Here is a 15,708-nt window from a genome sequence, read left to right on the forward strand (position 1 = left end):
ACAATTTCATAGTCTTTGCATGATCCCAAGTGATGCTACAGGTTTCCCACAAAACCAGTGTCTAGGATCTTGTGATTTTTAATTATAAAAATCTCAGTGTTTACATCAGTCACACTCACTAGAGAGGACTTGTTTTTGAAAGTTCATAAACCCCCAAGTAAAAAATTACTTCAGAAAGCCCCGTATCAAGTGACGCCTATCTTCTGAGGGAGCACCCTGAGGGACACACCTCTCCCCAGTGCAGGTGAAAGAGGCAGGGAGCGGCTGCAGAGTCTGGGCCTTGCAGCTAGCCCTGGGGTCCACACTCTCTTCCCCTGCCCCCACACAGACCTTCCTTCCAGGCTGGTGCTGGACCTTAACTTCCTGTGTTGCTGGACACTGGCAAGCCATCCTAGCCTGAATCTTCGTCTTCAGACATAAAATTTTCTTTCGTGCCCCTTCGCCTTTCTCAAGTCCCATCTCTGAAGTTTGTGACCTTTGGGGTTCCATCTGAGTTTCCAAAAGGTGGGTTACCTGCACTTCCTCCTGTCTTCTTTACTGGGAGCTAGAAAACTGGGTTCTCAGACAGGAGCCAGAGCAGGGGCCTTGCACAAAAGAAGTGCCTGATGCTAGGTTTGACGAGCTGCTTCAAGGGGGTGAAAGTGGAAATTCAAATGAATTTAGGGCCTAGATAAAATTATATAAGCCTGAGAACTAGGCCTATATGGCTCACTTGATTTGTTTAGGTCAAGTCCCATTGAACCTGAAGTTGCAAAAGAGAGGAAATAAGAGTTGCTAAAAACAACCTAACCACATCTTGTTTGTTTTCTGTGTATGATGCTTTTGGTTTCAGAAGTATTGCCTCATTGTAAGACTAGTTCTCTGGACAAGGCCTAGATCTTCTACATTGTACTAGCTGGAGACAAAGAGGGTCTGCTAAGGGTTAGGACCTCGTCACATTCAGAAACACTCGTCCACTTTCTGAAGGAAAGTTCAGAAACACTAATTTCCCTACAGCAAAATTAATCATGGAATCAAGGAGAAGGCACTCTGAAAAGGAAAGAAACTTGCCCAGAAAGTGCAAGTTATTATGTTTTACACAGCACTCGATTATGTAATTGGTCTATTTTCCCTTTTCTCATTGGTTGCAGGGAAGCTCAGGATAAGTCTTATGGTCCACCAAGTGAGGATGTCCACTCTATATAATCTTTTGGCTGAATATATGATATGTACATATCTTCATTTCTACCTGTTTCTATTTTTCTCAAATTTCCTGCTGAAATTTGCCTTGGTCCTATATAGATTAAAGAGAATAAGAGAAAAAGTAGTTCTTGCCCTTTCTCAAGAATAGATAAATAATGGGCCTCCCTGGTGGCACAGGGGTTAAGTTTCAGTCTATTTAGTTGTCAGCAGCCACTGCAGCATGAGTTCGACCCCCAGCCAGGGAGCTGACCCACAGGGCACAACAGACCTCTCCTATCCTGCCTGCTCCTCCCCTAAGCATTGTATTTTACTTAATCCTCCTGTTTCTGACTCTGTCTATGATGAATCCTTTTACCCTCTGCACCTCTGGCCAGGACCCCAGTTCTTACATGCACCCCAGTTCTTGTATACATAAATAAATAAATCTTTTACAAAAAGAATTTATATAACAAATTAAAAATAGGTATGTCTCCAAGATTGAGAAAAAGAGTCAAGGAGCCTAAATAGAACATTCTGGCTCAGTTAGTTGAAATTTTGCTTTCTTCCAGCAGGGAGATCTGGTGCTGACAAGGAACCAATAAGACACAGGGATCAGCCCCAGGGGGCCCTGGGGAGGCCCCGGGAGGCCCTGGACATCTCCTTGTCAGGTGAGCCTGTATCAGCCCTTCAGTCACTCAGCACTGCCAGCAGTTGGAAGCAGATGGGTGGTGATTCAACAGCAGGGTTTGTGAGGCAACTGGGCACAGATCCTGTCTCAGACACTGTATTAGAGTTCTCAGAAAAGAAACAGAATACATATGAATACAGGAGAGAGTGGGTGGAGAGGGGAAAGGGAGGGAAAGAATGAATTTAAGGAATTGGCTCATGCACATATGGGGTTCAGCAAACTGGAAATACCCATGAGTTGATGTTGAAATCTTGAGTATTTTGGGGGACATCAGTCTTCCTTTTTTTAAAAAAAATTATTTATTTATGCATATAAGAACTGGGGTACAGGCTATAGGTGTGTGGGGGAGAGGGTGGTGAGAGGATTCACCAGAGACAGAGTAGGGAGTAGAACAGGCTGATGTAGTGAAATACACTGCTGCAAGGAGCAGTGGGTGAGGCAGGAGTGGTCTGCTGGGCCATGTGGGTCACCTCCTTGGCTGGCCAGGGATCTCACTCATGCTGTAGCAGCTGCCAATGGCTTGATAGTGCTGTCTTTAACCCCTGTGCTACCAGGAGCCCCAGTCTTTTCTTTTAAGGCTTTCAACAGATTGATTGAGACCTGCTCACATTATGGGAGAGAATCTCCTTTACTCAAAGTCTACTGATTTAGATGTTTATCTCATCTGCAATGGACAGATAGCTTGTACTCTGTACCCCGATTCATATGTTTAACCCCTAATCCCATTGTGACAGTATCAGGAGATGGCCAGACCAGAGAGCTAATTTGTTCTTCTCCCACCCAGTGAGAACAAAAGAGGCTGTCTGCAATCTGGGAGAATTTCTCACTAGCATCTGACCATGCTGACACCCTCATCTCTGACTTTCAGCCTCCACAACAGAGAAAATACACTTCTATTGCTTATTAGCCATCCAGTCCATGGTACTTCGTTATAGCAACCCAGGCAGATCAAGACACCACCTACAAAATCTCTTTCTTACTACATTCAGACATACAGATCAGACAGCTGGGCATCATAGCTTACCCAACCTGACCCATAAAATTAACCAGTGTTGCACTTACTAGCTTTGAAATTGGGGCCTCAGCAATGATACTGCTTCATCCAGTTCTGGGAGAGTTAGACAAGGCACACACATGAGTGCCTCACAGTGTCTGACACGTGGTGAGTCGAGTCAGGGTTAAGACGGTTCAAGGGCAAGGTGACCTGTGTAAATGAGTGACTAGGTGTGAAACAAACCTAAGGACCCATTTAGGGACAAGCCCCTTTCTGTGCCTATGCATCCAGATCTTGAACCTAGTTTAGTTGTTAAATTGCTTAAGCTTCAACGAAAGCAAATGTCTCCAGAGGAAATGGGTGTCCCTGTCAGTCCCAGGACAGCTTGGCATTAGCCACTCCTTCCTCTCCAGTAGCCCAGAACTCGTTGTCCTTCCTTTTCCCTGGTTCCATTCCCACTCCCATCCTGAGCAGTGCTCCCTCCACCTCCACCCAAGAACACAGCAGTCTCATGAACACACATGTACTGAAGCCTGCTTGCTGTGCAGTGCCGGGACTCCCTGGCATTGTCCCGCCCACACAGAGCGGGCCTCCTTGGGCTTTTCCTCTTCCATTGCCCCCTATGAATCTACTACTCCTAAACCCCGATGTCCAGCTCACCCCTGAGCTTCAGCCTGACAGCCCCATCATTGCTCAAACTCACTGGGAGCCAATTGCGCTTTCCCGACTAGACGTCTCCCTGGTCCTGTCCTTCACACCTCTGTCTTCACCCAGTCACCTCAGGCCACAACTTCAGTAACAACAGCAACAGGTCACCTCTGCTGAGTGTTAAGTATGTTCCAGACAGAGATATTGTCTAGCTTAACTCTCGCTACAAAACTGAGGTGAGTGCTCTCACAGACAAGAAAAGGGAAGCTCAGAAACATTTGATAATTTGCCCAGATAGCATAACATGATCAAAATCAGAGTCTGTTTCCATGAATAGCAGCTTTGTGGTTCTTTTTTTTTCTTCTTTTAATCAGTGTTTCCAGTGACACTGAGGCACCCTGAAACCTTTTCAGGGATGTTTTGAGATCAAAGCTATTTCACAACAAAGCTAAAATGTCATTTGCCCTTTGCTTTTTCAACTGTCTCACTCAAAGGTAAAGTGGAGTTTCCAAAGGATAGATGGTGTCACAGTGAGAGTGAGAGGCAGATATGAGAAACTAGCAAACTCTCATTCTCTTAAGCTAGACATGCAACAATGCTCTTCTTGCTCATATATTTTTTCCATTTGGCATACACTATTGTTATCATAGGCATGTTAGCTAAAATAATGTGGGGTAGGTTTAATATTACTATTCCAATTTTTTTCTTATTTTTAGTTTCTGATATGGATAGTAAGCATCAATGGATGTAGGCCACATCAACAAAATTCACTACTTTTTTAAAAAAGTGAAGTGGTCTTAGGACCAAATGTTTGGGTCTTAAGACCCAAACTTAAAACTTCTTTCCTAGACATGGAAACAGCCCAAATGTCCAAAAATGGATGACTGGATTAAAAAGATGTGGTCACATGTACACAATGGAATATTACTCAGCAACCAAAAAAAGAAACACAATGTCTTTTGCAGCAACATGGATGGAGCTGGAGAAAATCATGTTTAGTGAAATAAGCCAGAAAGAAAAGGAAAAATACCAGATGGTTTGTCTAATAGCAGGAATATAACCGAGCGGGCAAGAAAATAATGATAATGATGAACAGCTATATACCAGAGACATTTTATGGGGGTGTAGTGGGGGATGGGATCAAAAACAGTGGGGGGAGGGAAATGCATTGGACTATGGGGATGGCACAAGGGTGATTTGGTGATGGGAAGCCCAAGGGGATTGCAACTGAAATGGAAAATGTACAAAAATATGTAAAAATAAACAATTATAAAATTTTTTTAATTAAAAAAAAAACTTTCCTGTCCAGTCAACATCACCTTAATTTAGGCCCTTCAGATGCAGTCAGGCCTCCAGTCTGCCCTGCCCTGCTTTGTTGGGCTGTCCTTACTGGTGAACTTCTCTTGCTGTTTTCTACCCAATATTTCTTGTGTGTGTGTGTGTGTGTGTGTGTGTTTTTAAGTCTGTGCTCATTTAATTGCTGATGACAGAAACTCAATCTGATCTAAGCACAGGAAAGAATTTGCTATGTGGTCAGGCTTCCCGCATACCTGGTCCAGTCTCCCAGTTAGCAACAGGCATCAGACTACCTCTCTGGACTCTGCTTTCTTCACGTCGTCTCTGCACTTTTGCAGCTTCTCTCCTCTCATGGTGACAATATGGCCCCAGCAGCTCCGAGCTAGGCCCAGCCCAGTCTAGCAATCTCTGTAAAAAACAAAGCTCCTCTTTTCTAACAAATCTCTGCAAGTCGAAGTGTTTTCTCTAGACTTTATCGATGTGTGTATGTGTTATATAAAGTCTATGTGATAAAAATGGCCACTGTACCTGATTTTCTAAATTGTGTTTTTTTGTTTGTTTTTACTGCAGTTACATTGATGTACAACACTGTAAATGTTTTAGGGGTACAGGTTCACATGTCTTCAGACACACAAATTATTACAGGATATCTACCGTGAAAACACCAATAATTCTCTACCCTATAAGACCCCTCTTGGGGCCCATCTTTAGCTTCCCCCCAACCTCCATCCTTACACTCTAGGTCTCATAGTACGAGTGGGCAATGCTGTTGGAACTGGGATGTGACCTTACCCCCTCCTTTTCAGGGAAGAATTTTTTGTAGAATCTTACCTGAGCTGACACAGATTAGGTTAAGCCTGGCATTATTATGCAACTAACATGGAGTCTGGCAGGCAGAATATTGCCAGCCTCCTCTTCTCCAAAGATGCCTATAGCTTCATCATCCTGGTGCCTGGAAATCGTGACTATTACCTCACCTGGCCAAGGGCAATTAAGGTTGCAGTGGAATTAATGCTGCTAATCAGAAGCCCTGAAAACAGTGGGAAGCCCCATAACCCAGGTGGGCCCTATGCTAGCCCAGGCATCCTTCAAAGTGAAAGAGGCAGGCAGAAGAAAGGTCAGAGAGATGTGAGAGGACTCGACTTGTTGCCAGTGGCCTCTACTAGCCAGCTCTGACTCCACCAGCCTGCAGGACAAACCTTGCTCCTGTCCCAGAATTCAGGCCCTACATGGGTGGCCCCCTCTGGCCTCAGTCGACCTTTCCAGTCTCATGTCTCCATGAAAGCTTTTTCAGTGAAGGACTCGTGTTCTCATTTTTTTTCCTGGCCTTTGATGTTAAAACTGACCCAACTGCTTTCCTTCACTTCCCCACAAATGTCATGTTCTTCCTTCTGCCTATTGTAACCCCAATGTCCCTTTATCAGGGCCCAAGCCCTCCTTCATCTAGGTGGCCTTCATTGTCAGCCTCTACACAAACACTCATTTGGGCCAGAACCAGCCCTGCCTAATGTTGCTACTGCTTCAGGTGTGTGAGGACAATTGTATATCCTGCTTAGTCCGGGACTACAGAGCCCTGACTTCTGTCTCCCCTTTAAGCTATGCATCTGATACTTTCAGCACCTCTAAACCCTTCTTGTTAGAGAGGGAAAAACAGACTTCTGGAAGGCAAGTAATGCCCCCAGAACCCGCTGGCTTTCAGTCACAGATCTTTCCACTTTTCGCTGCAAGGCTCTCGGTAGAGATTTGTTGCTTTGTGATTATGTGATTCCTCATCCAGGCCAGAGTACTCTTATCTCCACAGACCTGCCATCCCTGTTTCATTCAGCAAAGTTCCCTTCTCTCACGGCCCCAAACCAGTCTCTGACCCAGGTATCCAAAATCACAGGGGTTTGTCTGAATAGAAGTAGCTTTATCTCCCAATCCTAGCCTGTGTGCTTCCTTTAGAACTTGCAAAAGGTACACCACTTAGGGAACTTCACCAGTTAGGGTGTGAGCTAGAAACCTTGGCTGAGCCCTGAAACACCATGCTGAGCCCAGAAAGGAAGCATGTGAAAGCAACTGGGGGCGAGGGGGGATCGGTTCTGAGGGGCATATCAGTCCTGAGTCCTGTTACATCATAAAGGAGTTTGTGCTATCATGCTCCACCTCACGGGTTGGTTAGGAAAATGCAAATTCAAATAAGAATGAGACACCATTTCACCCATCAGATAAGAAATTCATTAATGACATGTTAACATAAGGGGGGATGCAGAGAAATGGGTACTTTTGTACATTATTTGTTAGAATGGGAGTGGCTGCGACTTGGGAGCAGAATAACAAGGCAGTATCTTAAAATGAGAACATGTGTAATTAGTGGTCAGTACAGAGGGGAGCACTGACCCAAAGGGAGTACAAGGAGGGGCTCCTCGGGGTTGGCAATGTTGCCTCCTGATTGGGTTCTGGTCACACTTGCATTTTGTTTGTGAAAATTTATTGAACATATACTTACCATATGTGCACTTTTGGGTGTGTGGTATTCTCCAGTACAAAGTTAAAATAATACATGATATCCTTTGTTCCAGTAATGCCAGTTTTGCAAAGCTATAAAAATGAAAGCATCTGGCCCTCTCTGGTGGTGCAGCGGGTTGGAGCTCTGCACTGCAAAGGTAAGCCAAGCCGTAGCTGCTTCAGTGTGAGTTGGATCTCCGCCCTGGAGGTGACCACATGACGCGGCAGACCTCTCCTGACCTGCCTGCTCCCCTCAGCAGTGTACTTTGTCCATCTGCCTGTTCTGCTCCCCACTGTCTCTGGTGAATCCTGTTACTGCCCCTACACCTCTGGCCTATACCCCATTTCTGTATGCATAAATAAAGTATTTTTTAAAAATGAAAGCATCACTGCATAAAGATTCATTCACAAGCATGTATTTTAGTTAGTGGTGACATAAAAACTGAAAATAACTCAACTATTCATCATAGGAAATAGGTGAGTCCAGCCTATCAGTGCTATGGGGCCAGGAGAAGCTGATTTAAAATGCTCATTTGTATGGAGCTGGAAAAGGGTTTGTGCTAAATTAAGTGGGTGGGGGGAAGCAAGTGTCAGAGAAAGTTGTATGATTCAGTTTTTGTAAAAGAAATGAATGAGAGGAAACCACACGTGTATTCTCATGTCTGCATGGATGAAGATATTGAAGTGACTGACTTTGGTTACCTCAGGGGTGTGAGGTGAAAGAATGAAGGGAGATTTTTTTTTTAAAGATTTATTTATTTATTCATATAGAACTGGGGTACAGGCCAGAGATGTGGAGGGTGAGAGGCTTCACAGAGACAGAACGGGGAGCAGAACAGGCAGATTGACTAAGTACACTGCTGAGGGGAGCAGCGGGCGGGTCAGGAGAGGTCTGCCTCGCCATGTGGATCTCCTCCGGGGCAGGCGAGAATTGAACTCATGCAGAAGTGGCTTAAGCTTCTCAGTGCAGTGCTTTAACCCGCTGGGCCACCAGGGAGGGCCCTGAAGGGAGATTTTTAGGGAGCTCCAACTTGAGTGGCTACAACAAACACCTACCATTTTGTTAATAAACCAAGAGAAAGGAAGATGGGCCCAGTAAAGAGGGGCTGCTCAGCCTGGCAAGTTGATGTGAAATCCCAACCTGACAGTTGAGCTTCAGCCGGAGAGAGCAATGAGTGCAGACTGGAAGTCGGGCTCCTGGAGGGACAGCTTGGGGAAGTCAGATAGATGGCTGTGGTGGTGACATGAGAGCAGGAATATAAAGGCAAACACTGAGGGAAAATCAGCTACGAATTCTGAGAACATAAATCTATTTATGGAATATAATCATAGCCATAAGCCACTCCACTTCCAGGTTGCTTCCCAAACAAAACCTTTGTGTGTTAGTGTAGCTGTCTACAAATACTCTAAAGGTGTCGATTAAATTTAGCGTCAGTGATGATGGGTCCAAATTGTACTCTCTCTCCTGTGAGGGTCAGGAGGACCAGGTTGTTTTGCTTTTTTAATAAAGATTTTATGCATACAGAAATGGGGTACAGGCCAGAGGTGCAGGGGCGGTGAGAGCGTTCACCAGAGACAGAGTGGGGAGCAGAACAGGCAGATCAACGAAGTACACTGCTGAGGAGAGCAGCAGGCAAGACAAGAGTGTGTGCTGTCCAGGTGGATCACCTCCCTGGGTGGGGATCGAACTCACACTGAAGCAGCCACAGCTTGGCTTAGCTTTGCAATGCAGTGCTCCAACCTGCTGTGCCACAGCTTGGCTTAGCTTTGCAATGCAGTGCTCCAACCTGCTGAGCCCAGGAAGACTAGGTGCTGATCTCCTTTGGATCATCAATGTAGTAGCCTCTGAGTTTGTGTTTCCAAATCACTTTACTGAATTCTATTATAATTTTTGTAGTTTCTTGCCTATTAAGTCTCTCTGTTCGGTAACTGATTGATCCATATGATCATTTGGCTTATTATCTTCTGACTGCACCTAATTGCTTTTAATAAAAGTACTGGATTTTCTTATGTATAAAAAAAAAGTACTGGAATTTCTTGTTCTTTTTTTAAGATTTATTTATTTATTCATATAGAACTGGGGTATAGGCCAGAGATGCGGAGGGTGAGAGGATTCATCAGAGACAGAACGGGGAGCAGAACAGGCAGATCAACGAAGTACACTGCTGAGGGGAGCAGCAGGTGGGCCAGGAGAGGTCTGCCACGCCATGTGGTCACCTCCGGGGCAGGCGGGAATCAAACTCACGCGGAAGTGGCTTTAGCTTCTCAGTGCAGTGCTTTAACCTGCTGCACCACCAGGGAGGGCCTCTTGTTCTTTTTAATACAAGATATAACACACTGGGTGGGTGGTAAAGCCAACATCTGGATCTTCCTTAATTTCAAGTTTTGTCCAGACTAAGTGTTCAACAGTTCTCCAGCAATCCTCAGAAATTAATATATAATCCAATCTACCCCTCAACTAACTCTTAAATAATTGGGGTAGGGTTAATGAGAGACCTATTTGCTATTGTCTTCTTGCCTTTCACAGCAATGTTCAAAGTACATTTTGTTATAGAGACACTTAGTAGAATGTTCCATATACTTGATAATACGGCAGAATAGCATTTAGATGGTAACTATGGTTAGTGATCACATCCAGTTATTCTATCAATTTTGTCCATTCATAGGCTCTTATATATTCAGTAGGATGGATTGTAGACATTATATTAAGTTTAAAGTTTGTCAATCCAGTAATGAAGTTTGCTTGATTCTGGTCAACTACAAATTTAACAGTTTATCAACCTGTATTTCAAATTTGACATGAAATATATTACAGCCTGCAGATCCAACCAATATTTACTTTGGGTCAGATTGCCAACTAGACCCAATGACTGGAATGTCTTTGCCAGTAACTTAACACATGTTCGCTGTAGGAATAATAATTTCTAGTAACATAAGTCAACAGCCTTCAGGGTCTATTTTAACAAGCCAATAAAGAAATGGCATACTTCATGCCAATGATGGACTCATTACACTATTGTTCCTGGTAAAGGGGCAGATTAAGAAAGAAAGTCCAAATTTAGTTGAGGTTAACTTTCTACCATTCTGTACCTTTAAATACAGAAGAGTTGACTCAGCCAACCAAGAGTTAACATCCATTTTGTCAATGCAAAATGCTAGTCCCTTGTTGCTAGAGCATAAAACTAACAGAATGAGGCACTGGTCTCGGCAGATAATCTCCCTCATGGAGCTGCTGCCAGCGGAGCAACTGTCTTGCTCTTCAGGAGCTAATGGTCTTTAGAGTTATTTAGAACAGTGAAAAACAGGCGTGCCCAGGCTGAACACTCCTCAAACCCTCCCTCACAAAATCTTGGTAAAGCTGAAATGTTCTTTCTTTTCTAGTTGATCCCTCTATGTGTTCAAATTACTTAAGGACTCAATAGCACAACAATTTGGTGACATAATCTTTAATGTTTATAGCCATAAGTAAATCCTAATGTCCAATTTGAGAATTTTATCAAAACAAGTATCCAAAAAAAGTTCAAACACATATTGCCTTGTCCAAAATAAGCTTCAAAATGTAGACTGTTGAAAACATGTCAGCACACAGTATGGGATTTCTCTAGGGAAGACTACCTACCATAGGAAAAAAGATTGCCTTCCCAGAAGCAGGCATTCAATTTTCACTTTTTTAAAAAAACTTTATTTAGGTTACATTGGTTTACAACACTGTATATGATTTAAGGGAATAGGTTCACACCTCAGATGTATGTTACCACACCACCAATTTCCATTTTAACCAGATGTCACCGAAACAAAGCCTTTCTTGTGGTGGAATCTGAGTATCTGCTCAACCCCAAACTTGTCATGTTCCTGAGAGATAGTCATGGCTGTCTAGAATCAAAACCACACTGTGGGGACAACTACTTGCATATTTCCATCAAAATCCCCCAAGAATTGCTGTTTGTGCCATCTGTATTTCTTGTCAAGCAACTTCTCTTTGCCTTTCCTTATCTCCCTTGCAACATTTTAGAATTTTCTTCAGGAGTCATTAGGGAGCCTCTTTGTTTCATCTAGAAAGCTTCCCAAGGGATCCTGAGAGACCAAATGCTGTGGTTGCCAGGCTCAGCCCCTGCTGGCATGTACCTGGCAACATTTTCCTCCCAGGACAGGAGGAAGCACTTGGACAGCAAGGAGAATTGCTTCTCCTAGGTTACCCAAAACTGCTGGGAATACTTATTTGCGCCTTAGTCCCCACGCTGGGTTCTCCTTGGGAACCAAAAATGCAGAGTAACTTTCTAGTTTAAGGTTGCTTCTTTTGCTTGATATAATCCATCTTCCTTTTCTTCATTCCAAAAGCAGGGATGAATCCCACGAGGGGCTATTAAAATTCTTGAGCCCCCCACCACCACATTTTCTGATTAGTTCTTGGCTTGAACCTACAAATCTGCATTTTACTAAACACTGATGTTCCGTATGACTCTGATGCAGGTGGTCCTGGAACATGACTCTAGGAAACAGTGCCCACAGTTTATAGCAATACAACCTATTGTTAAAGACATGGTCTTAGGTAGAATTATTCTAATTATTTGTCATTAGTTATTAAATACATAAACACGTTCCTGCTGCTGACTGAAACCGCCCTTGTGAAAAGTACCTTAGTTGGCAATTATATTTTAATTTGGAGCTCATGTTTGAAACTTATGTTTTCTCTGCTACTGGTAGTATAGTTTCATCTCTGTTGAACAGTGTTCATCCAAACCTCTCATTCCTTATTTCAGTTGTTCTGCAGGTGTCTCCCTAGTTCTCCCTGAGGAATCCCAAACTAATTTTAATTTATAATGCATAATCTTATATTAAGTCAGGTCATTCCAAATATATTCTCTGTATTTGGTATACAAATTGAATTCATGTGACAGGTAAAAGCCAGCCCATGGAATTCAGTTACTGCTGGAACACCAGGCACACCCTGGCTACTCTTCCACAAGAGCTTGGGATTCATCTCTCCTTGTTTGTAAGTAGAATGTCACTAGATTTTAAGGGATCCACACACAGAAAAGCAAAGGATTAAATAATTAGAAACAAAGTTCAAAATTTTGACATAAAGGTATCCTACAATTTTACATTATCAGAGCAGCTTGAGGTTAATCTGTTTTTATTTTCACAATTTCTTACATAACTGTACCATTTTTGTAGTGTCCATGCAATGGTTCCTGGGTAGAAGTTAGAAGCACAAAACCACCCAAAGGAGATTAGATGACTTTTAAGGGTAACTGGTCTCTTGATAACAAACCCTGACTTAGGGTGGTAACAGCAAGGGTGAAGTGATTGAGATAACCAGTGGAGAAATAGAGAGAGAGAATTCAGAAGAAAATGGGTGTGTGTTGTGGGGAGAGCTCAGTACCGACAGGGCTGGTATGTGCTGCCTTGGAGTCAGAGACCCACTGGCATTCAGCAGGTTCTCTTGTGTTTCTTAACTGTATGTTGGAACCCTGTTTTCACATACAAAGCCTATGTAAAGGACTTCTAGTCACTTCCTATAAATGAAAAGTTTGTATTTGGCCACAGCTGTCCTGAGAAGTTACTGGTTTAGTTTGGTTGGATTGTATTGCTTAGCAGGGTTACATGGGTGAGATTTTCTGAGATCTGTACTCTCTGGGATTTTTCCTTGACATGTGCTTAGTCCCTAGCCGCTTTCTTGAATTGATTTCCCTTTCTAAGTTTTTCCAAAGTTCAGTGATGATAGTAATAATGAAAGTACTTATAAAAAGATCATTTGAATGTAAAATAATAGCTCCCAATTTTTTTCCCCAAAAAGAGTACAGCTCAGTGCCATGACCAACACTGCCACTACGCATGGATCTCTGTTCACGAGGCACTGCACAAACACTGTGAACAGCTTTAAACATACTTGAGCTTTTTCTTCACACCTTGTGATTAGTAACTAATTGTCATAAAAATGACATGCAGGGAGCTATAAAAAGTTTGGAAATACTGCAACAAAGTATTACTCTGGTACAAATGCCTAAGTTTAAAAAAATCAGTATGTATCTGCATAAAATAGCTATCATTAAGTTTTGCACAATGTATGATTTTAAGTTAATCTTCCCTAACTACAGCTTCTACCTGTTTTAATAACTTGTCAGCAATTATCCTTGAAGTGTAGTTGTCCCTTTTTATAGTCCAGTCAAACTAGAATTATTACAACCAGTTTGTTTGCTGTGAAAAAGCTCTCTCATACCGCTTTGGTTCATATAATAGTTCTATCACATATTAGCTACTTGACCATGGTCAAGTCACCGAAACTGTCTCTAGGCCTCCGTTTCACATTCTGGAAAAGGAGAATAATAGTACCCATGTACAAAGTTTTTGAAACAGTAATATAAAATAAAATAAATTACATAAAATAATGAGAATTAGAAATAAGGTGTGATAGTGTTCAATAAGTACATTATAAAGTATATAGACACTCCTAAATTAAACCAGTAAAAGCAAGAGTTGGCAAACTAGGCCCACAGAATAAATCTATCACCTGTTTTAATGAGAAAAGTGTTACTAGGTGACAGCCACATTCATTCATTTGTTCATACATTGCTGCTTCCACTGCATATTAACAGTTGCAACAGACTAGATAGTCAAAGTCTACCCTCCTGGCTCTTTATAGAAAGTCCACAATCCCCTGAGTATCAGAAGTTTAATAGGCCAAACATAATAGGCCAAAACAAATAGCATTTGAAATATGGACGTTTATTTTCTACTCTAGAATAGAAATTAAAAAGGAATACATATCTATCAAGCCCTTCCTCTCACATGATTCAGGACAAACTGACAGCATTGTATCAAACTGATCTAAGGAACAGAGGTGAACAGCATGCACAGGATGTAGATAAGCCTGAAAACTTCAGAGTTACAGGCAATTGCAGTTACTTCCCCCAAAAAATTGCAAAGAGAGGAAAAATGCTCTCCTACCAGCAGTATAGTCCCTTAAGAATAACAACAAAGGAATGAGAATGGCAAAAACTATGTTTAATAAGTAGGATTTCCCCAAAAGATAGCCTATACTACCTGGGAGACCCTCAATTCACATACAAGTTTCAACCTTTTTGTTCAGGTAATATGCAGTTTTCTCCTAGTAGGCATTCAATATATACTTGTCAAATAAGTAAATAAATGAATGAACAATGCCTTTAGCCTATTAATGGTCCAGATCTAAGAAGAATGAAATGAAAACTGCAAAGGGCTTTTATGTCAAAAAAATTTTTTTATTAACTTGGAATATAGTTTTTGTTTTAGGTGTGAGGAAAAGAGAAACAAGGTTTACTTGTACTAAATCTATGACTGAAAGGTCATTGATTCAAAGCCAGTATCTGGTATGTTGCCAACACTTCTAAGGGTTCTGGACATATGCAATTATGAGAAGGTTTTTGCAAAATTAGCCCAGAGTAATGAACCAATTGTTAGGTAAGGGAAAGTTTCTTAATACCCTTCTCGGCAATTCTACAGTCACAGAGATGTAAACAACAATGAAAGTTTTGCAAAAATTAAGCAGATGAAGCAGTATTAAAAAATCAGGTATTGCCAAGAAATTCAATGTATTTTGTGATAAAATAAAAATTGAAGATATGACATTGCCCTGACTCCAGACTCAACCAAACTAATGTGTACTAAATAAGAGGGTTTTTTTTTTTTTTTTTTTAATTTGAGACCTAGACAGTCACTGTAGCCACGTTAGTTTCTAAGCCTCCCTCAACATTCTCCACCAGGTCCAACCTAGAATAACGAGGACAGCAGTTCTAAAGCGGGGTCTAAAGTGTGGCAGAAATCCCATGAAACTATTTGGATAATCAGAAGACATTACCATTTTCACTCCTCTCTCTTCCAAGGGCTACACGACATGTCATGTCACATGGTTACAAAAAATCAACCTGTTTCCTTGAAGATAATTATTAAAGATATTTATAAAATATCCAACATGCCATTTTAATTAAATTGATAGAAAGGCAGCCATTTTTGGGAAGCCTTGCTTGGGGAAAGCAGCTTGTGAAAAAGGCTATGTGAACAGAACACAGGCTTGCAAAGTTGCCAGTGAGATTTCCTGCTGATAACTAGAAAGCAAGTCTTAAAATATGAAGTCACACAGAAAATGACAAATAGCTTAGTTGATGGCTATTAGGATAAAGACTGGTTTTGGAAGCAGTACTTGGTAAACCTGAATTTTATCGTTACAACTTAATTTGAATAACAGTTGGGGAAAAAAGCAATTAAGACTTAAAGTGACTATGTCTTACAGAGAATAATTTGATATTCACTTAGCAGAGTAACTAGCACACAGAAAATTCAGTATTCATTAAGTGAATGAATAATGATATAATTGAAGTTATGAAGTTGAATAAGGTTGGTAGCAAAACAGCTCCATCAAAACTTTTTTAAAAAGATTTATTTATTTATGCACACA

Source organism: Condylura cristata, unplaced genomic scaffold, assembly GCF_000260355.1.
Source record: "Condylura cristata isolate star-nosed mole 26May11 unplaced genomic scaffold, ConCri1.0 scaffold00011, whole genome shotgun sequence".
Classification (NCBI taxonomy): Eukaryota; Metazoa; Chordata; class Mammalia; order Eulipotyphla; family Talpidae; genus Condylura; species Condylura cristata.